Below are 24,183 nucleotides of genomic sequence, written 5' to 3' on the forward strand. Positions count from 1 at the left end.
ATTACAGTTTCTAAAAATAAATAGCAACATATTTGGGGGAAATGTCAGAAGCCACTAGAATAATATAACCAAATTACAAAGATTTGAAAGAATATAGGGGTAGTGCTGGTTAGAATGACTGCTATCAAAAAGTCTACAAATAATAAATGCTGGAGAGGGTGTGGAGAAAAGGGAACCCTCTTACACTGTTGGTGGGAATGCAAACTAGTACAGCCACCATGAAGAACAGTGTGGAGATTCCTTAAAAAAACTGAAAATAGAACTGCCATACGACCCCGCATTCCCCCTGCTGGGCATACACACTGAGGAAATCAGAATTGAAAGAGACACGTGTACCCCAGTGTTCATCACAGCACCGTTTATAATAGCCAGGACATGGAAGCAACCTAGATGTCTGTCAGCAGACAAATGGATAAGAAAGCTGTGGTACATATACACAATGGAATATTATTCAGCTTTTAAAAAGAACGGGTTTGAATCAGTTCTAATGAGGTGGATGAAACTGGAGCTTATTATACAGAGTGAAGTAAGTCAGAAAAACACCAATACAGTATATTAATACATATATATGGAATTTAGAAAGATGGAAACAACGACCCTATATGCGAGACAGCAAGAGAGACACAGATGTAAAGAACAGACTTCTAGACTCTGTGGGAGAAGGCAAGGGTGGGATGATTTGAGAGGGTAGCCTTGAATCATGTATATTATAATATGTAAAACAGATGACCTGTCCATGTTCGAAGCATGAAACAGGGCACTCAAAGCCGGTGCGCTGGGACAAGCCAGAGGGATGGGATGGGGAGGGAGGTGGGAGGGGGGTTCAGGATAAGGGACACATGTACACCCGTGGCTGATTCATGTCAGTGAATGGCAGAAACCACCACAATATTATGATTAGCCTTCAATTAAATTAATTAAAAAAAATAGAATATAGTGGTAGTGGAGAGGACAGATAAGCTCTAAGAGGTATTTAGAAAGTAGAATTGCTGACCACTTGGATGTTGGGGATGAAGTTAGAAGAAATCTTAGAAAATGGATTCTGTGGATTCTGTCTTGGGTGACAGGAAATTTGGGAGGATAGGTGATGAAAATGGGCTTGAACACAAGGATTTGGAGTATTTGGAGGGCATCTGAGACAAGTTGTTTAATAGACAATTAACCGTTTTCCTAGTGCTTATAATCTTAATATTGGCTAATACTTATTTTCAGTTATATACTTGATGTAATTCTAGGAATTTCATGTATATTATATAAGTTTGAGAAAAATCTTTGAAAAGGTAGATACTATTATAGTCTCATTGCATAGATGAGAAAAGCAATCTTGAAAGTGTCATGCAGTTGGAAAAAGGGGCTGGCCTTTAAAACTAGTTCTGACTGACTTAAAAAAAATATTCATAACTACTCTGTTGTATTTATTGTATTTGAGAGGGAGCTTTGGAACAGAGACGTAGACTGGGGAATTGCAAGCTTATCTGTAGCAGTTAATGAGTGAGCACTTAGGGGCATGATATCTTAAGTAAGAGAATAGGGCCAATGAAAGAACCTTGGAAACACGAGTGTTTCAGAAGAAAAGCTATCCTAGGTAGAGAAGAGGATTAGCAAAGTAATTCCTCAGAAATTATGGGAAGAGAAAGTGTGCCAGTGGGGTTCTGGGGAAAGAGCATGATTGTTCTGGGGAGAAGGGTGAATAGGACTGATTTCTGTCTCAGATGATAAAACAGACTAGATATTTTGCAGGGAGACTATATTTTTTGCACTAAAAAACATAGCTAAATCCTGCAGAAATTGTAACATAACTTAAAAAGAAACTTTATTCTAAAATAGCTTTAGGTTTACAGGAAAGTTGCAGAGTTAGAATAGAGGATTCTGGTATACCCAACACCCAGTTTCCCGTGTTGTTAACAGCTTACATTGGTATATGGTACATTTGTTACAACTAATGAACCAATTATTGATATGTAATTGCTAACTAGAGTCCATACTTTATTTGTGTGTTTCCTGAGTTTTTGCCTAATGTCTTCTTCTGTCCAGGATCCCATCCAAAATTTCATCTTATATTTAGTCATCATGTCACTTTAGGCTCCTTTAGACTTTAACAGTTTTGAGGATTCTTAATCAGTTATTTATAGACTGTCCGTTAGTATGGATTTGTCTGGGGAATTCCCTTCTGGTCCAAAGGTTAGGAATCCACAATTCCACTGCAGGGGATTTGGGTTCCATCCCTGATCAAGGAACTAAGATCCCACAAGACACTCGGCATGGCAAAAACAAGCAAATAAATATATCAATTTGTCTGATATATATATATATATATATATATATATATATACACACACATATGTATGTATATATATATATATTTTTTTTCATGATTAGCTGGAGTTATAGATTTTTGGAAAGAACACAGGAAAAGTGCCATTTGCATCACATCACTTCAAGAGCATCCTGTCAGCATGACTTACCACCCATGGTGCTACCCTTGATCATCTGTTTGAGGCAGTATGAGTTAGGTTTCTTCGCTATAAAGTCAGTCTCTGCGCCACCCCCACCCCCCGCCAGCAGCAAACAGAACTCTTCGGAAAGAAGTCACTGCGCACAGTGCACACTTAAGGAGTACAGAGTTCATGTCTCATCTCCTTGAAGGGGCAGTAGCTTTGTAAATTATTTGGAATTCTTCTGTATGGAAGATTATAAGCATAATTTCTAATACATTACTGAGTATACTAAAAAAGTAAGGCACTCTCTAAGGGGCTATTTTCACAAAAGGGAAGAGGCAGATGAAGCAGGATCAATGAGCTGTGGACAAACAAAAAAGGCAAGGTTGCTCTCTCTCTAAAGGCAAATGGCCATATTAGCTCTAATGGGAAACTAAACCTTTGGCCCACAGCAAAGTGAAATAACCCTCGGAGAAAGATGTGAAATTGGACCAAGGTCAGCTCTATCCCCTTGCTGCCAAATCAATTGTAAATAGACTTTGAGAGGAAGCTTTTTTCTGGTTAGGCTCTTTGAATTCCCACAAATAAAATTGAGCAAAGAATTACTAAATGCAAGGATAAGTCACTTTGAGTGAGATTGAGTGAATAAGCCCCTAAAAAGTTAAACTATTGGAATGATATAAAATAGTCGTATATAAAATGTTTAAATTAATAAAAGATGGAGTTGCAAATGTAGCAAGAAATGAAAGACCCTCAAACATGGTTATGTAGATATATAGAAGAATCAAAGTGAAATGTTAGAGATGAAAAATATAACTTGAAATTAAAATCTCGGTGGATTAATGAACTGAGGGATAAACCTAAATTACTTATCCAAAATGTAGTGCAAGGGACAAATTGATTGGAATGATAGAATAATGAATCTAACATCTGTGTGCTTGAAGCCTCAGGAGAGAATTGAGAGCAAGCCATAAAGGGATAATGGCTGAGAAATTTTAAGAATTAATGAAAGACATGAATGTACAGGAAGTAGAATGTATATGGAGAATATTAAATAAGAAGAAATGTATACCTACACACTCTGTAGTTAAACTGAAGAATACATTCAAAGATAAAGAGAAAACCCTTACAGAGAACCACAGAGAACAGATAGGTAGCTTTTAAAGGAAGGACCATCAGCCTGGTAGCCACAATGGAAGGCTGAAGACATTGAGATCAAGTATTCAAAGTGCAGAGAAAAAAACAGCTTTTCAATCTATAATTGTACACCTAGCAAAGTGATTTCTTAAGGGTAAAATGAAGTCATTTCCAGAAAGATGGAAGCTGGAAACCAACAGATCTTTGCTTTATGACCTTCTAATGGGCTTCCCTGGCGTCTCAGACAGTAGAGAATCTGCCTGCAACGCAAGAGACCCTGGTTTGATCCCTGGCTTGGAAAGATCCCCTGGAGAAGGGAATGGTAGCCCACTCCAGTATTCTTGCCTGGAGAATTCCATGCACAGAGGAGTCTGGTGGGCTACAGTCCGTGAGGTTGCAGAGTCAGACACAACTAAGTGACTAACACTGCTATACCACTACCAGTGGTTGTGTACTGAAGGATGAAGAAAAATAACCCTAGGAGGAGGGATTGAGAGAGAAAATGCAGTGTTGACCAAATAGATTGAAATAGCATGAGGGTAAACCTAAACATTATCCGTATAAAATAATGTTTAATTTGCGAAGTTTAAGAAAAGTCAGCTAATAGTAGACAACATATTGTAGATCAAGAAGTTTATTTTAAATGAAAGTGTTCTAAAATCCTTGTATTTTTTCAGGACAGGAGATGTTTAAAATATTGTTTAACTTGCGACCTTGTTTATATAAACACACACACACACACATATATATATCCCCCAAGAGGGGATGCTAAATGACTGGAATAGAATATGTGATTTCCAGCCCTAGAAGGGGAGGAGATGGAATTTAAAAATAAACTTCCCAGAGGCATGAATAGAGAAACATGACATAAAGGAAAAGTAGGGTAGATAAAAAACAAGTCCCGATATATCAGTCACAATTAAATGTAAATATAATAATTCTATCACTTAAACAAAAGATGATCAGTTTGGATTTTTTTTTTAACAGTCTATCTCTACATACACATTTGTTTTTCTTGGGGATAGTCTTGATTCCTGTCTCCTGTACAATGTCATGAACCTCCGTCCATAGTTCATCAGGCACTCTTATCAGATCTAGTCCCTTAAATCTATTTCTCACTTCCACTGTATAGTCATAAGGGATTTGATTTAGGTCATACTTGAATGGTCTAGTGGTTTTCCCTACTTTCTTCAATTTAAGTCTGAATTTGGCAATAAGGAGTTCACGATCTGAGCCAGTCAGCTCCCGGTCTTGTTTTTGCTGACTGTATAGAGCTTCTCCACCTTTGGCTGCAAAGAATATAATCAATATGATTTCGGTGTCGACCGTCTGGGGATGTCCATGTGTAGAGTCTTCTGTGTTGTTGGAAGAGGGTGTTTGCTATGACCAGTGCGTTCTCTTGGCAGAACTCTATTAGCCTCTTCGCTGCTTCATTCTGTACTCCAAGGCCAAATTTGCCCGTTACTCCAGGTGTTTCTTGACTTCAGCTGTTGCATTCCAGTCCCCTATAATGAAAAGGACATCTTTTTTGGGTGTTAGTTCTAGAAGGTCTTGTAGGTCTTCATAGAACTGTTCAGCTTCAGCTTCTTCAGCGTTACTGGTCGGGGCATATGCTTGGATTACTGTGATACTGAATGCTTTGCCTTGGAAACGAACAGAGATCATTCTGTCGTTTCTGAGATTGTATCCAAGTACTGCATTTTGGACTCTTTTGTTGACCATGATGGCTACTCCATTTCTTCTAAGAGATTCCTGCCCACAGTAGTAGATATAATGGTCATCTGAGTTAAATTCACCCATTCCAGTCCATTTTAGTTCGCTGATTCCTAGAATGTTGACGTTCACTCTTGCCATCTCCTGTTTGACCACTTCCAAGTTGCCTTGATTCATGGACCTAACATTCCAGGTTCTTATGCAGTATTGTTCTTTACAGTGTCGGACCTTGCTTTTATCACCAGTCCCATCCACAACTGGGTGTTGTTTTTGCTTTGACTCCATCCCTTCATTCTTTCTGGAGTTATTTCTCCACTGATCTTCAATATAATATTGGGCACCCACCAACCTGGGGAGTTCATCTTTCAGTATCCTATCTTTTTGCCTTTTCATACTGTTTATGGGGTTCTCAAGGCAAGAATACTGAAGTGGTTTGCTCTTCCCTTCTCTAGTGGATCACATTCTGTCAGACCTCTCCACCATGACCCAGCCGTCTTGGGTGACCCCACACGGCATGGATTAGTTTCATTGAATTAGACCAGGCTGTGGTCCATGTGATCAGATTGGCCTGTGGTCTGTGATTATGGTTTCAGTGTGTCTGCCCTCTGATGCCCTCTCTCAGTGCCTACTGTCTTACTGGGGTTTTTCTTACCTTGGACGTGGGGTAGCTCCTCTTGGCCACCGCCCCCGGCCTCCCAAGAAAAAGAAATGCAAAAAAGCAAAATGCCTGTCTGAGGAGGCCTTACAAATAGCTGTGAAAAGAAGGCAAGTGAAAAGGAAAGGAGAAAAGTAAAGGAGAAAAGTAAAGATATACCCATTTCAATGCAGAATTCCAAAGAATAGCAAGGAGAGATAAGAAAGCCCTCCTCAGGGATCAATGCAAAGAAATAGAGGAAAACAATAGAAAGGGAAAGACTAGAGATCTCTTCAAGAAAATTAGAGATACCAAGGGAACATTTCATGCAAAGATGGGCTCAATAAAAGACAGAAATGGTATGGACCTAACAGAAGCAGAAGATATTAAGAAGAGGTGGCAAGAATACACAGAAGAACTGTACAAAAAAGATCATGACCCAGATAATCACGATGGTGTGATCACTCACCTAGAGCCAGACATCCTGGAATGCAAAGTCAGGTGAGCCTTAGGAAGCATCACTACAAACAAAACTAGTGGAGGTGATGGAATTCCAGCTGAGCTATTTCAAATCCTGAAAGATGATGCTGTGAAAGTGTTGCACTCAATATGCCAGCAAACTTGGAAAACTCAGCAGTGGCCACAGAACTGGAAAAGGTCAGTTTTCATTCCAATCCCAAACAAAGGCAATGCCAAAGAATGCTCAAACTACTGCACAATTGCACTCATCTCACACGCTAGCAAAGTAATGCTCAAAATTCTCCAAGCCAGGCTTCAACAATACGTGAACCGTGAACTTCCAGATGTTCAAGCTGGTTTTAGAAAAGGCAGAGGAACCAGAGATCAAATTGCCAACATCCGTTGTATCATCAAAAAAGCAAGAGAGTCCCAGAAAAACATCTATTTCTGCTTTATTGACTATGCCAAAACCTTTGACTGTGTGGATCACAATAGACTGTGGAAAATTCTGAAAGAGATGGGAATACAGACCACCTGACCTGCCTCTTGAGAAATCTGTATGCAGGTCAGGAATCAACAGTTAGAACTAGACATGGAACAACAGAGTGGTTCCAAATAGGAAAAGGAGTACGTCGAGGCTGTATATTGTCACCCTGATTATTTAACTTCTATGCAGAGTACATCATGAGAAACGCTGGGCTGGACGAAGCACAAGCTGGAATCAAGATTGCCAGGAGAAGTATCAATAACCTCAGATATACAGATGGCATCACCCTTATGGCAGAAAGTGAAGAGAAGCTAAAAAGCCTCTTGATGAAAGTGAAAGAGGAGAGTGAAAAAGTTGGCTTAAAGCTCAACATTCAGAAAACAAAGATCATGGCATCTGGTCCCATCACTTCATGGCAAATAGTTGGGGAAACAGTGGAAAGAGTGACTGACTTTCTTTGGCGGGGCCTCCAAAATCACTGCCGATGGTGATTGCAGCCATGAAATTAAAAGATGCTTCCTCCTTGGAAGGAAAGTTATGACCACCCTGAGTGAGTGAGTGAAGTCGCTCAGTTTTGTCCAACTCTTTGCAGTCCCGTGGACTGTAGCCTACCAGGCTCCTCCCTCCATGGGATTCTCCAGGCAAGAGTATTGGAGCGGGTTGCCATTTCCTTTTCCAGGGGATCTGAAAACCCAGTGATCGAACCCGGGTCTCCCGCATTGGAGGCAGACGCTTTAACCTCTGAGCCACCAGGGAAGCCCATGACCAACCTAGATAGCATATTAAAAAGCAGAGACATTACTTTGCCAACAAAGGTCCGTTTAGTCAAGGCTATGGTTTTTCCAGTGGTCACATATGGATGTGAGAGTTGGACTATAAAAAAAGCTGAGCCCCGAAGAATTGATGCTTTTGAACTGTGGTGTTGGAGAAGACTCTTGAGAGTCCCTTGGACTACAAGGAAATCCAACCAGTCCACTCTAAAGGAGATCAGTCCTGGGTGTTCATTGGAGGGACTGATGTTAAAGCTGAAACTCTAGTACTTTGGCCACCTGATGTGAAGAGCTGACTCATTGGAAAGATGCTGGGAAAGATTGAGGGCAGGAGGAGAAGGGTACAACAGAGGATGAGATGGTTGAATGGTATCACTGACTCAGTGGACGTGGGTTTAGGTGGACTCTAGGAGTTGGTGATGGACAGGGAGGCCTGGCGTGCTGTGGTTCATGGAGTTGCAAAGAGTTGGACATGACTGAACTGAACTGATACATACACAAAGACATGCAAAATGGAAAATTAAAGGTAAAATGTAATTATAAACCCAAAACAAAAGCATACCTCTATGGTAGCTGACTGAATAACAAATAGATGAGACTTTAAGGCAAAAAAATTTATTAAAAATAGAACTCCTAAAATGACAAAAAAAATTTAGTTTACCTGGAAGAGTCAACAGTTTAAAATTTATATGCATCCAATAAAGGGATATCAGTATATACAACAAACATTGGTGTATAGGCATACCTTGTTTTATTGCATTCTGCAGATAATAATGTGTCTTTTCTTACAAACTGAAGGTTTGTGGCAGTCCTGCATCAACCAAGTCTATTGATGCCATTTTTTTCAACAGCCTTTTAAAATTATGGTGTGTACATTTTTTTTAGTCATAATGTTATTGCACACTTAATAGACTATAGTGCAAACATGACTTTTAAATGCACTGGGAAACCAAAATATTCATGTGACTCACTTTATTTCTATATTTGGAACTTGGCTTAGAATAAACTGGAACTGAATTCACAGTATCTCCAAAGTATGCCTGTTCTGAAAGGAAAATTTACCAGCTTTGTTATCTGAGCGAGAGAGTTAAAACATAGCTCTTAATTGTTGGTAGCTTAAACAGATACAAAATTTGTAAAAATACAGAAAATTTAATACTATACCAAATCTGATTTAGTTGATTCACATGTAGAGAACCCTGTGCTCTAAAATTAGAAAGTATGCTTTTTTTTTTTTAACAAATAAGGAATATTTAAGCCAATTAGTGATGCATACTGACCCCTCAGAAAAGATTAATATAATTTCAGATGCTCTATATCATGTAGATTCATGTACTTTAGCCATGTAGTAGTATTAATTTAGATGTTAATAACCAAAAGAAAAATTTCCCCTTTGCTTGGAAATTGTGTGTTTCTGAATAATTCATGAATCAAAGAATAAATCATGGTGAAAATTTAAAAATATACGGTGCTGAATAGTAATAAGAATACTGTGTATGTGCTCAGTCGCCTCAGCTGTGGCGCCTCTTTACAACCCCGTGGACTGTAGCCAAGCTCCTGTGCCCAGGGGATTTTCCAGGAGGAATATTGGAGTGGGTTGCCACTTCCTTCTCCAGGGGATCTTCCTGACGCAGGGATCAAACCCACGTCTCCTGTATCTCCCGCGCTGCAGGCGGATTGTTTATCCACTGAACCACTACATCAAAACTAGTGCCTCCTTTTTTGAGTGCTTACTGTGTGTTTATTTGGGACCCACCAGTGACTGCAGTAGGGCTTCCTGGTGGCTCAGGGGGTGAAGCGCCTGCCCGCAACGCGGGAGACCTGGGTTCAGTCCCTGGGTCGGGGAGTTCCCCTGGAGAAGGAAATGCACCCCACTCCAGTATTCTTGCCTGGAGAATCCCATGGATGGAAGAGCCTGGTGGGCTGCAGTCCATGGGGTCGCAAAGAGTCGGACACGACTGAGTGAGCTCACTTCACTTCACTTCAGTGACTGCATTAAGATTCCTTGTGGAGCAATAAATACCGTGAAAAAGTAAATTAGTATGGTAGAAAATGATGAAGTCCTATGGAAAAAAAGTAGAGAGCAGGGTAAAGGGCATTGGAATGAACGGTTGAGGTTGTGGGGCAGCTTGCGGTATTAAAGGAAGCACTTAAATTAGGCTTCATTGAGAGAGTGAGAGCTGAGTCAAGACCTGAAGACACTGAGTTAGCCCGGTGGATATCTGGAGGAAGAGGATTCTAGTTAAAGCGAATAGTTAGAATTAAGATTGCAAGTTTGAGGAATCTGGTGTGTTCAAGGAATAGTGTTCCAGAACACCATGGCTGGAATTGCATGAAAGTGGACAAGGTCAAAGAGATAAGGGAGATGGCAGATCACAGGGGGCAGGTTTTGGCTTGTACGCAGTGGAAGTAGTAATCATTGAATAGTTTCGAGCAGAGAAGCAACGTGCTCTGACTTATCTTTTAAAAGAATTGTCCGCTGCCATGGTAAGAATAGACTATAAGGAGGAATAGACAAAAGCAGAGAGACCTATTTCAAGAGTAACGTAACAGTCCGGGTGAGAGATGATGATGGCTTAGATTGCAGTGACAGAGATGAAAGTGGTAAGAAATAAATGATTTCTGGATGCATTTTGAAGATAGAACAAATTGCTGACAGTATGAAAAAAAGAGCAATTAAAGATAACTCCAGGGTTTGTGTCCTGAGTGATAGAAGGATGGAGTTGTCGTTAATTAAGTGATGAAGGCTTTGAGTGAACAAGATATGGTGGTAATCAAGAATTTAGTTTTTAATATGTTGAGTTTGAGATATCTTTTAGATACATCATTGGAGATGTCATGTTAGGTGGGTATATGGATCTTGAGTTAGGAGAAGAATTCTGGGCTGGGATGCAGTAAAAACTGTAATTAAGGGAAATGTATAACTTAAACTGCAAGAGACTGGAAATTAATAAGCTAAGCCATCTTTTGTTTAAAAAAAAAATAGGCAAAGAACAACAGAGTAGGCCCAAGAAAAGTAGAAGAAAAGAAATTAAAAATAAAAACAAAGAATAAATACAGAAGAAAGAAAAGGTCATCAAAGACCAAGACTTGCTTCTTCAAAAAGCACAGTAAGATAAACCTTTGTCTGATTGACCAAGGAAGAAAAAAAAGAGAAAGCCTAAATAAAAAATAATAGGATTGGAAAGGGGGGTATGACTACAGATAAAGTAGAAGTTTAAAAATCATATTAGCAATATTAGCCAGTAAATGAAAACTCAGATGAAATGGACAAATTCCTTTAAAAATAATGATCCAGAAGAGTTAGGAAATTTGAACAGTTCTGTAAGTACTAACCAGATTGAATCAGTAGTTTGTAAATCTTCTTATGAAAAAAACATCAGGCTCATGGTATGAACATCTTTGGCCAGAGGGCAAGAATGTCTCAGAAGAGCTCAAAGATGAATGAGATCGTTATCAAAAGGATGTAAGAGCTGGCTCGAAAAGGATTTTGCTGACTAACTGTTGGACAGTTTGCACATGAGAAAAAATGACAGTAACGGAATATGAAAAAGTCCCTGTGTCTATAGTCATATTCATGAAAAGAGAAAGAGAACAAGGTGGGGCAAAAAAGAAAAACTTTATAGAAGAATGTCACCTAATAAATTGTGTACTTTTTTGTATGTTTAATATTCAATGACATATATATATTTTTAAAGTAAATAGTGAGTCCTTGGTGACATGGAGAGACATCTGGCCATTGTAGTAGATACATGAATGAGGAAGACAAGTAAGAAGTGAGAAGGTAGCTATGATGGATTATGTAGTTAAGGGAGGGTTATTTTCAAATGAGTCACTTCAGTATACATTATTAGGGAACCATTCACTAGTCTGATTTTTAAACTATATTATAAAAGTACATGGTAAATTCAAACTCTGTATGTGTTAAAAAATGAAAAGCAAATTACCCTTCACCTTTCTCTGTATGCCCAGTTCCGTTATTAACAGTTTCTTATTTATTACTTATGTACATTAACGTTGTTGAACAACCATCATCACTGTCCCTCTTGAGAATTTTTTTCGTTTTTCTAAACTGAAACTTTGTACTCATTAAACAATAACTCCCCATTCCTACCATCCCCCAGCCCCTAGTAACCAATTTCTGTTTCTGTGAATTTGACTACCCTCGGTACCTTATTAAGTGGAATCAGACAGTATTTGTCCTTTTGTGACTGACTTATTTTACTTGGCATAATGTCTTGGCAAGATTAATCCATATTATGATGTGTTGAAGTTTCTGTCCTTTTTAAGACTGGATAATATTCTGTATGTGTATGAGATTTATATATATGTATATTATTTTATTTTTTACCCAGAGTGTTCTTCAAAGAGGACTAATGTAGATGCAAAGATTTTTTAAGAATTGTAAACAATATATATTCAACTTTACATTAATAAGTTTTAAGGCCTAAAGGAAATGGAAAAAACATCCATAAAAATAGTAACCCTTATTGGCTCAAGAAGTAGAAAACCTAAAAAAGGCCTCAGACTCAGCTGGTTTAGCAGCCACATATATGATTATATATGTGTGTTTGCTTTTATTAACATGTGTTTTGTGGCTGAGTATTAGTTTGAAATAATTTTTTATCTTCAAAATTTTAAACAAGGTTGTTGTTTCCTATCCAAGTAGATGTCTTTGCCAGGCTGCATCAGATCTCATCAAATTAAAAAATCTATTAGTTACATTCAAAAAATCATAACTACTCAGGATTCAGTCTATATTATAGTTACTTTTCTGTGATGAGTAGTGCTGTTATGGATACTTTTGGATCTATACCTGGGGCACATGTGCAAGAGAATTGCCAGATTGAAAGGATTTCACTTAGCAAATGTATATTTTCAGTTTGTTTCCCATTTAAAATGCCATTAAAAGTACTTTGAGATGATTGATGAAATTAATAAATCTTTAGCCAGATTAAGGGAAAAAAGAAAAGATGCAAATTCCTATACCTGAAATGAAGAAGGAGCAACAGTACAGATCCTGCAGACGTTGAATTTACAGAAATTTTGTAGTTAGGTTTTACATTTCAGTCTGTAATGCATTTTGAGTTAATTTTTGCAAATGGTATGAGGTATGGGGCAAGTTTTGTGTTTTTTTTAATGGATGTCAAACTATGCCAGTACTATTTGTTGAAAAGACTGTCCTTTCTTCATTAAATTGCCTGTGTACCTATGTCAAAAATCAATTAACCAGATGAGTCTATTTCTGAACTCTGTTTTGTCCCATTGATCTGTGTGTCTGTCCTTTTGCTAAAGCTTACTGCTTTGATTATTATATGTTATTTTGAAATCAGGTAATGTGAATCCTTCAGCAAAATTATCAAAGTTATTTTAGCTATTCTAGGTCTTTTGTCTTTCCATTTAAATGTTAAAATCAGTTTGTTTTTTTCTAAAGGTCATGCTGAGATTTTGATTATGATTATGTTGAATCTATACATTAAATGGGAGGAGAATTGACATCTTAACAATACTGAGTTTTCTGACCCATAAATACAGTGTCTCTCTCAACTTATTTAGGTCTCGTTTGATTTCTTTCATCCATGTATTGTCTTTTTTTTTTTTTTTTCTGCATAGAGATCTTATTTTGCTAGAGTCTGTCTTTCATGTTCTTGTAAATGGTACTACTAAAAAGAAATTTTTCCCTACCTATTGCATATCCTACAACTCTACGAAAACTCACTCACTAGTTCTAGTACCTATTTTGTGAACAAATCTTGTTGTTTGCAACAAGAGACAGTTTAATTTCTTCCTTTCCGGTTTATATGCCTTTTATTCCTTTATCTTGTCCTACTGCTCTGGCTAGAACATCTAGTTGTAGAGGAAGGGTGAAAGTAAACATCCTACAGTTTGCAGTCTTTTTCACCTTTATGTATGAAAGTCTCAGTGACCTTGGCGTAGGCGGAGATTTCTTAGATAGGACACAAACAACACAGGCCATTAAAAATTTTTTTGTAAGCTAGACTTTATCAAAATTATTAAATTTTGCTATTTAAAAGATATTATTAAGAGATATTTGTAGTGACTTTATCCATAATTACTGAAAGTGAAAACGTTGGCTTAAAACTCAACATTCTGAAAACTGAGATCATGGTATCTGGTCCCATCACTTCATGGGAAATAGATGGGGAAACAAGGGAAAACAGTGGCAGACTTTATTTTCTTAGGCTCCAAAATCACTGCAGATGGTGACCGCAGCCGTGAAATTAAAAGATGCTTGCTCCTTGAAAGAAAAGTTATGACCAAACTAGATAGCATATTCAAAAGCAGAGATATTACTTTGCCAACAAAGGTTCGTCTAGTCAAAGCTGTGGTTTTTCCAGAAGTCATGTATGGATGTGAGACTTGGACTATAAAGAAAGCTGAGCACCGAAGAATTGATGCTTTTGAACTGTGGTGTTGCAGAGGAGTCTTGAAAGTCCCTTGGACTGCAAGGAGATCCAGCCAGTCCATCCTAAAGGAATTCAGTCCTGAATATTCATCGGAAGAACTGATGTTAAAGCTGAAACTCCAATACTTTGGCCACCTGATGCGAAGAACTGACTCATTGGAAAAGACCCTGATGCTGGGAAAGATTGAAGGCGGGAGGAGAAGGGGACAGTAGAGGAAGAGACAGTTTCCTGCACTGGCAGGCAGGTTCTTTACCACTAGTGCTACCTGGAAAGCAATGTCCATAAAAACAGCTATTCTCCATATATAGTTGTATTAATAAGTTTGGGATGCTATAACAAATTACCACAAACAGTGTGGCTTAAACAGCAGAAGATTTTCTCAGAGTTCTGGAGGATGGGAAGGCTAGGTCAAGGTCTGACCGGGTTCAGTCTCTGGGAAAAGTTCTCTTCCTGGCTTGTAGACAGGCTACCTTCTTACTGTGTCCTCATGTGGTGGAGGAAGGTTTGGGAGGAAGGAGAGTTCTCCAATGTCTATTATAAGAACACTCATGTCTTTTTATCAAGGCTGCTTTTGTCCTCATTTAACCTTAGTTACCTCTGTATAGACCTTATCTCCAGACACAGTCACACTGGGGGTTCAGTTCAGTCACAGCTGACTCTTTGTGACGCCATGGACTGCAGCACGCCAGGCCTCCCTGTCCATCACCAACTCCCGGAGTTCACTCAGACTCACCTCCATCGAGTCAGTGATGCCATCCAGCCATCTCATCCTCTGTCGTCCCCTTCTCCTCCTGCCTTCAATCTTTCCCAGCATTAGAATCTTTTCAAATGAGTCAGTTCTTTGCATCAGGTGGCCAAAGTGTTGGAGTTTCAGCTTCAACATCAGTCCTTCCAATGAATATTCAGGACTGATTTCCTTTAGGATAGACTGGTTGAATCTCTTTGTAGTCCAAGGAACTCTCAAGAGTCTTCTCCAAAACCACAGTTCAAAAAAACCAGTTCTTCAGCACTCAGCTTTCTTTATGCTGCAACTCACACATCCATACATGACCACTGGAAAAACCTTGACTAGATGGACCTTTCTTTTTGTTTTGTTTCGTTGTTTTTTTTTTTAATTTTTTTTAATTTTAATTTTATTTTACTTTGCAATACTGTATTGGTTTTGCCATACATTGACATGAATCCACCACAGGTGTACATGCATTCCCAAACATGAACCCCTCTCCCACCTCCCTCCCCATAACATCTCTCTGGGTCATCACTGTGCACCACCCCCAAGCATGCTGTATCCTGCATCGGACATAGACTGGCGATTCGATTCTTACGTGATAGAATGCATGTTACAATGCCATTCTTCCAAATCATCCCACCCTCTCCCTCTCCCTCTGAGTCCAAAAGTCCGTTATACACAGCTGTGTCTTTTTTCCTGTCTTGCATACAGGGTCGTCATTACCATCTTTCTAAATTCCATATATATGTGTTAGTATACTGTATTGGTGTTTTTCTTTCTGGCTTACTTCACTCTGTATAATCGGCTCCAGTTTCATCCATCTCATCAGAACTGATTCAGATGAATTCTTTTTAATGGCTGAGTAATACTCCATTGTGTATATGTACCACAGCTTTCTTATCCATTCATCTGCTGATGGACATCTAGATTGTTTCCATGTCCTGGCTATTATAAACAGTGCTGCGATGAACATTGGGGTACATGTGTCTCTTTCAATTCTGGTTTCCTTGGTGTGTATGCCCAGCAGTGGGATTGCTGGGTCATAAGGTAGTTCTATTTGCAATTTTTAAAGGAATCTCCACACTGTTCTCCAAAGTGGCTGTACTAGTTTGCATTTGCACCAACAGTGTAGGAGGGTTCCCTTTCTCCACACCCTCTCCAGCATTTATTGCTTGCAGATTTTTGGATCACAGCCATTCTGACTGGTGTGAAGTGGTACCTCATTGTGGTTTTGATTTGCATTTCTCTAATAATGAGTGATGTTGAGCATCTTTTCATGTGTTTGTTAGCCATCCGTATGTCTTCTTTGGAGAAATGTCTATTTAGTTCTTTGGCCTGAATATAGTAAAGTTGAAGGATATAAAATCAACACACAGAAATCACTTGCATTCCTATACACTAATAATGAGAAAGTAGAAAAAGAAATTAAGGAAACAATTCCATTCACCATTGCAACGAAAAGAATAAAATACTTAGGAATATATCTACCTAAAGAAACTAGATGGACCTTTCTTGACAAAGTTATGTCTCTGCTTTTTAATGTGCTGTCTAGGTTGGTCATAACTTTTCTTCCAAGGAGTAAGCATCTTTTAATTTCATGGCTGCAGTCACCATCTGCAGTGATTTTCGGAGCCCCCAAAATTAAAATCTGTCACTGTTTTCCACTGTTTCCCCATCTATTTGCCATGAAGTGATGGGCCCAGATGCCATGATCTTAGTTTTCTGAACGTTGAGCTTTAAGCCAACCTTTTCACTCTCTTCTTTCACTTTCACCAAGAGGCTCTTTAGTTCTTCTTTGCTTTCTGCCATAAGGGTGGTGTCATCTGCATATCTGAGGTTATTGATATTTCTCCCGGCAATCTTAATTCCAGCTTGTACTTCATCCAGCCCAGCATTTCACATGATGTACTCTGCATATAAGTTAAATAAGCAGGGTGACAATATACAGCCTTGACATACTCCTTTCCCTGTTTGGAACCAGTCTATTGTTCCATGTCCAGTTCTAACTGTTACTTCCTGACCGGCATTCAGGTTTCTCAAGAGGCAGTTCAGGTGGTCTGGTATTCCCATCTCTTTCAGAATTTTCCACAGTTTATTGTGATCCACACAGTCAAAAGCTTTGGCGTAGTCAGTAAAGCAGAAGTAGATGATTTTCTGGAATCCTCTTGCTGTTTTGATAATCCAGCAAATGTTGACAATTTGATCTCTGGTTCCTCTGCCTTTTCTAAATCCAGCTTGAACATCTAGAAGTTCATGGTTCACATACTGTTGAACATTGGGGGTTAGGGACTTCAACATGTGAATTTGGGAAGACATGTAAATTTCGGGAAGACACAGTTCACTACATTGCAACAGTTGTTGTGTAACATCTGTACAGCCACCAAAATCAGGAAATGAACATTGACACAGTTCATTGGGGCAGGAGCAGAAGGGGACGACAGAGGATGAGATGGCTGGATGGCATCACTGACTCAATGGATGTGAGTCTGAGTGAACTCCGGGAGTTGGTGATGGACAGGGAGGCCTGGCGTGCTGCGATTCATGGAGTCACAAAGAGTCGGACACGACTGAGCGACTGAACTGAACTGAACTGAACTAAATGTTAATCTGTCAGTTTTGTGGGCAAGAAGTTTGAGACTTTACAAATAATCCTATTCTGCATTAAACTGTCTCTCACCAGGTTTAGCATCCATTCGTGATTGTTGCTTGAGTCAGTTTTTGGTGTGATGTTTGCCACATATTGGTTTTTAATTCCTTCATTCCTTACACATATATAGGTTGGCATTTGATTATAAGGCGGGCTTTTCCCCTTCCGGTGTATTTCTTTAATTACTTTCATCACTATGTGTTCATGGATTGCTACTTTATTCAGTTGGTCATAGTCTTTTACTAGTATTGATTTTGACACAGTTTATCCATTCAGTAGATTTGCCCAGTGGGAGCCTCTTGCGGGTCGGGCCTGTTTTCTTTGGCATCACTCTTTGTGCACTTTACTAGAATAAGATGTTCTCAGCTCTTGTATTGTGACTTTCTTTCCTGGCCTGGAACCAGCCATTTCTCCTGGTTCCTCTAAGAAACAAAGATCTCGGTATTAGGTGCCTGGGATATTATTACTTCTAGGCCTTTTCAGTGGAGAGATTTAAGAAATAGTTGTATGTAGACACATACGTTTATTCACTGTATGTTTTCTGTATATAACTATGAATTCATACCAAACTTCCAATTACGATCCAGCACCACAGAGTTTATTTCTAACCTTCTTCCTTCCCACATTTGTAACTTCCTAAATCTGTAAATATTTCAAAAAGTAGCATTAATGAGATGTGTATTTTGATTGGATATGTAATGTGAAAGAGAGGAGTCAAAGATAACTTGATTTTTGGCTGAGAAAAGCCACCGCAGAAGAAATGCCATTTACAGAGATGGAGAAGACTGTAGGAGAGGAGAGAATTAAGAAATCAAAACATCACATGTTGAGTCTGAGCTGTGTATTAAACCAAGAGAGCCATTGGTTAGGCATTTGGGTATCTGAGTCTGAAGTTCAAAGAACAGATCCAGGCTGAGATACAAATTATTTCAAGACAATCAGTTAAACTTTTTGGACAGAAATTATTATATTTCCTTAATCAGTTATGAAAGGATCAAAAATGTATCATATTAATAGAAAATTAGAATACAGGTAGGTAAAAGGGAAAAAACTGGAGATCTGTCCTCTTAAAACTTAATTCCATATTCTTTCTGATCTCTTTCATTGATTTTTTTCTAACACGAGATCATTCTGTAATTAGTTTTTTCCCCCCAGTTGATTATTTCTTTATTTCCATTTCCGTAAATTTTCATTTTCTCTAGCCCCAGACCACATTCAAATTTCTTCAGTTGATCCAGAAATGTGGTTTACAGCTGACGTCCAAACCTGTATCCATTTCAGGAACACAGATTAGTTATATTAGATTGCTCTAAACCTTGAGTCTCTTAATCTCTCCAGTAGTAGTTGAGGGTGGGAATTGTCTGGTTAGAACTTTGTATTTTCATTGCAAAGGGCCTCAATTCAGTCCCTGGTTGGGGGAAACTAAGATCCCACAAGCCATGGGGCATGCTCAAAAAGAAAAGAAAAAGAACACAAAACTTTGGGATGATTCATTCTGGGGAAAAGTAGAGATGAGGTGGAGAGGGGTCAGAATCTGACATGAGTTAAATTTAAAATTTGGGGCTTTTTTCTATGAGTGAGTAGAAAACACTGAAGATTATGTTGGATAGGTTATCATAGAAAAGGAAAATTCTTTGTGAGGTGTTTCTGGGGACTGTGAGTAATTCATTAAAGGTAGAACTTTGAAGGGGAAGAGATGAGACTGGAAGAGAAGGTAAAAATCCAGAAAATGAGTGAAAACTAAGGTGTTTGACCTAAAGAGCATATTAAGAAGCAGAGACATTACTTTGCCAACAAAGGTCCATCTAGTCAGAGCTATGGTTTTTCCAGTAGTCATGTAATGATGTGAGAGCTGGACTGTAAAGAAAGCTGAGCACCAAAGAATTGATGCTAAAAGAACTATGGTGTTGGAGAAGACTCTTGAGAGTCCCTTGGACTGCAAGGAGATCCAACCTAAAGGTTCCTTTAGTCCATCCTAAATTAAATCAGTCCTGAATATTCACTGGAAGAACTGATGCCAAAGTTTGGCCACCTGATATGAAGAACTGACTCATTGGAAAAGACCCTGATGCTGGGAAAGATTGAGGGCAGGAGGAGAAGGGGATGACAGAGGATGAGATGGTTGGATGGCATCACCGCCTTAATGGACATGAGTTTGAGTAAACTGCAAGAGTTGGTGATGGACAGGGAGGCCTGGTGTGCTGCAGTCCATGGGGTTGCAAAGAGTTGGACACAACTGAGCGACTGAACTGAAGGTGTTTGGACATTTTCTAATAAGCAGTTGGAAATCATTGACAGATTTCATATGAGAAATAATTGGATGATGTTTACATATTAGAAGATGAATTTGGCCAACAGTGTATAGAATAAATTTGAGAAGATTAGGTCCAAGGCAAGATAAACAGTTAAGATGTTATTGCAGTAGTTGTCTAGGTCAAAAGTGATAACCCAGCAAAGAGCAGTGGTAGGAAGAAAAGGAGAAGAGGAAATAAATTTGGCGTATATTAGAGACAAAATTGGTTGGACTTGCAGATTTATCAAAATGGGGCAAGGATTAGGTAGAGAGAAAGAAGAGCCAAAAAAGACTGCTGAAATCCTGGCTCAATATAAGAACAGTAACAGATGGATGAGGAGGAAGATTGTTAATAAAATATTGAGAAATCAAGTTCAGGGTGCCTCTGAGATGTTGAAGTAGATGTGTGCATTGACTGGTAAGGGAGATCCAGACATGAAATCTGTGGATGTTGGAGTCATTGATACACAGGTGGTAGTAGTTAAATGTGGATAGTTCTGCTGATAGCATTCCATTTTCTGTTGACTGAGTGTTATTCTAAATGGTTTACAGACATGATTTTATTATTCAATTCTTTTAACAACCCACGAAGTTGTCATTTCTCAAAGGAAAAAGGTAACATACAGAAGAGTTAGGTAATGTATAAGCCATGGCACCCCACTCCAGTGCTCTTGCCTGGAAAATACCATGGACAGAGGAGCCTGGTGGGCTGCAGTCCATGGGGTCGTGACACGACTGAGCAACTTCACTTTCACTTTTCACTTTCATGCATTGGAGAAGGAAATGGTAGCCCACTCCAGTGTTCTTGCCTGGAGAATCCCAGGGACAGGGGAGCCTGGTGGGCTGCCATCTATGGGGTCACACAGAGTCAGACATGACTGAAGAGACTTAGCAGCAGCAGTAGCAGCTAAAGCTAGTAGGTGACAAAGCCAGGAATGGAACAGCCTGATTTCTAACCTGAAATCTTAAAACACTATGCTACTGACAAATCAAGAAGAGTGCTCAGGAGAGAACCTTGGGAAGCATCAGCATTTAAAGGAGGAGGATCACAGGCAGAGCTGCCTATAACTGTACATGCCCCCTGTGTATATATATGGAGGAGTAGCTAGAGACATCAGAGGAGAACTAAGAGAGCGATTAAGACAGACCGAAAGAGGGTTTATTAGATTATTCTGTGTACCAAAAGCCTGGTGGAAATGATACTTCTCGTTAGAAATAGCATTTAGAAAAATCTCACCTTGACCCCCTGCCTCGGCCCTGAAGGGGCTGGATGGGCGAGTTGGGTGCGATGGCTTGAGCCTGGGCGGCTGCGGCAACATTAGCTGGAGGTGGCGGCCGGCCCCAGCCGCGGGTGGAGCTGCTCGCAGGCTGACTGTGCCTAAGCCTGGCGTCCGTGTAGCTGGTGGGAGGATGTCAGTCCTGTGGAACTCGCTCACCTGTTCCCTGTAAGTGAACATGATGAGTGGCCAGGGCCCTTGGCTGTGGCCGCGGGCGGCAGGAACAAGAACCACTGTGGTGTGTGTGCAACAGAGAGAAATTATGTAAGTCACTCCAGGCTGTCTCTGTTCAGAGTTACCTTGATCAAGGAACACAGATCTTCTTAAACAACAGCAGTGAGAAATCGGACTGGCTGTTTATCCAATTATATCACTGGTTCAACTGTTTTTAACCTATTTATGTCTAGAACATCTATCAGTGGGTTGCTAGGAAGAGGTTCAATGTTTGTGTTTTCACCAGATCCGTTTCAGAGACTGCTTAAAATTAACCCAGACTGGAAAACCCATAGACTTCTTGCTTTAGGTGCTGGAGATGGAGAGGTCACAAAATTCATGAGCCCTCACTTTGAAGAAATTTATGCCACTGAGCTGTCTGAAACTATGACATGGCAGCTATAGAAGAAGAAATACAGAGTGCTTGGTATAAATGAATGGCAGAAGATAGGGTTTTAGTATGATGTCACCAGCTTTTGCTGGACCGTTGTGATCACTCTCTGACTTTGTTAAAAAGATATCAGAAATGTCTTGGAGCCAACCAGAGGCAGGGTCATCCTTTCTTTGGTCTTACCTTTTCATCCCTATGTGGAGAACGTAGGTGGCAAATGGGATAAACCATTGGAAATTTTGGAAATCAAGGAACAGAATTGGGAAAAACAAGTGAATAGTCTGCCAGATGTTTTCAGAAAAGCTGGTTTTGTTATTGAAGCTTTCACCAGACTGCCATACCCGTGTGAGGGCGACATGTATAATGACTACTACGTTCTGGATGATGCTGTCTTTGTTCTCAAACCCATGTAAACATGGAGGTTGAGGTCTTCTGAGTCCACCCCGATAATGTACACTCCGGAAGAGGGTCTGCATGTTCAGTTATATGAAAGGAGGACCTTTGGGGACTGCCATTCTAAATATCATGTAGGATTTTTTAAAGCCAAAATACTAATTATTACCTTGTAGTGTGTAAAAGGAATGTTTTTTAAAAAACAAAAAACCCAACTCTTCGAGGATGTTTAACTCTTTACTCAATTATGTAGGTCACAGTCCAATTATGGAAGATATTTTTTATACTTAATTGCAGTAGGAACTCATTCCCAAAGCAATAGTCATGACTTCACAGGGAACTAGTAAATGTGGGTTGTTTGTAATAAAATGAAGACTGGGCAATAAATCTGTCTTTCCAGTTGCAAATACTGGTTATAAAGTATAGCCACTGATCCTCTTTCATGTTTAGAAATTCTGTCATTATTCAAGAAAATGTTTTCAATCATGCTAATAAGCTTTTTTTGAATGTGGGGAAAAAAAAACTCGCCTTTGGGTTTAGTAAGTTGGAGTTTATTGGTAACCTTAGTAACTGCCGTGTGAGTGGAGTGATGGCAGCTTAAATGAGATAGCATGTTTTATATAAAACTCCTCATATAGTGGATTACATGTTTTTTAAGTACAGAAAAAAAGGTAGCTCCTATAATTATGGAGTTACTAGAAATCAAAGTGGAGACAGTGACTATATAATACTCTTTCAGATCCCTAAATCTGAAAGATCTTAACCGACTCGGGTAAATTGATTTGGACTGGTCTAAATATGGGTTCCTTTTTCTTTTTTTTTTTTTGTCCGAGCCCTATGGCATATGGACTTTTAGTTCCCCAGCCAAGGATCAAACCTGTGCCCCCTACATTGAAAATGTAGACTCCCAACCACTGGCCCACCAGGGAAATCCCCATGGATACATTTTTTGAGAGAACATAAGTTCCATCTAATGATTTCTGCTTCTCTGTGAAATAGCGTATTAAGGTTATCTCCTAAGAGTGAAAAAGAATGTGGTATAAGTAAGGGTGCATCACAAGAGTGGTAAAAGTTCGAAATAGGTCCAACAGCAAATTAGAAATGATGCTAATTAAAGACACGTGGAAGGAGGGCCCAGTGAGGAGGAGACTGAATTGTTTCAATACTCTTGGTGTGATTTTTCTTCAGCAGAACCCAGGGACAGAAATATAGGTGCAATAAAGACATTCAGTTGGATTGATCCAGATTTAGGATTTTGTTGAATACATGTGATAGGCTATAAACTGTAGGGAGAATGAAAAGTATATGCAGGTTTAATATGAGTGGTTTAGATAATGGATCAAAAAGACTCTGGGATTGGCAAAGAATTGAGTACTAGAAGAGACTCTAAGAGACTATACCTGAGTTGGAGAAAATAAAGAGACCTTGATGAAATTGAAGGACAGACAGAATAGAGTGGGTGGTTGTGGTCAGAAAGGGTGATTTGAAAGTGTAGAAAGAAGTGGTTCTTGGAGGTCACTGAATTTGAGGTTGAAACTGGAAAATGTGATGAATCATCCATATGGACATTAAGATTGTTCAGGATAATAATGAAACTTGGGTTTGCTTCGCTCAAGGTTCCAGATAGTAAACAGATTAGGCCTTGCCTTGGACCTTTAAGAAAGATTGACTGAGGTATGTTTTGGGGCTCAAATTACTTATTTCCCAGTACATTCACCTGGTGATGAAAGTGGCAGCGGAGCCTCTCTTCCAGTAGATGGGAAGGTGAAAGGAGTCTGTCTACAATAATAATGGAAAGGAGGTTAAGCAGTTTGTCTAAGGTCACATTCTGATTGGATCCTAAAGCCCACACTCCTTCCACTAACCCTGGTGTTTTTGCAACAAATTGAACTACTTCAGCTCAGTTTTTAATCTTCCCAGATGTTTGGGAGAACAGTTTTATTTTAGCTTCTCCAAAGTTAATGTATTTTTTAGTGCCAAACATATACAAAGTAAAGTGGAAATCTGCTCAAAGGAACGCTTTGAACAGGAACTTAACCCAAAGCAGTCAAGGTTTTTAGGCATTAGGTGCAGTAAACTGATCCATTAGTTTGTCTGTCTGTCTGTGTTTGGAGTAAGTTACACTAAGTATAACTTAACTCATTTGGTTTTCTTTATTGTCTTTTCTCATCTC

At 39.2% G+C, this 24,183-nt stretch overlaps 1 protein-coding gene and 1 pseudogene across 7 annotated transcripts in view; both read left to right on the forward strand.

The window, feature by feature from the left end:
* The window catches only part of RPRD2 (regulation of nuclear pre-mRNA domain containing 2), a 96,899-nt gene that overhangs the window by 16,613 nt on the left and 56,103 nt on the right, over positions 1-24,183 (forward strand). The window lies entirely within an intron of this gene.
* Positions 19,986-24,178, forward strand: LOC121817659 (protein-L-histidine N-pros-methyltransferase-like; annotated as a pseudogene).

Source organism: Ovis aries, chromosome 1, assembly GCF_016772045.2.
Source record: "Ovis aries strain OAR_USU_Benz2616 breed Rambouillet chromosome 1, ARS-UI_Ramb_v3.0, whole genome shotgun sequence".
In the NCBI taxonomy this organism is placed as follows: domain Eukaryota; kingdom Metazoa; phylum Chordata; class Mammalia; order Artiodactyla; family Bovidae; genus Ovis; species Ovis aries.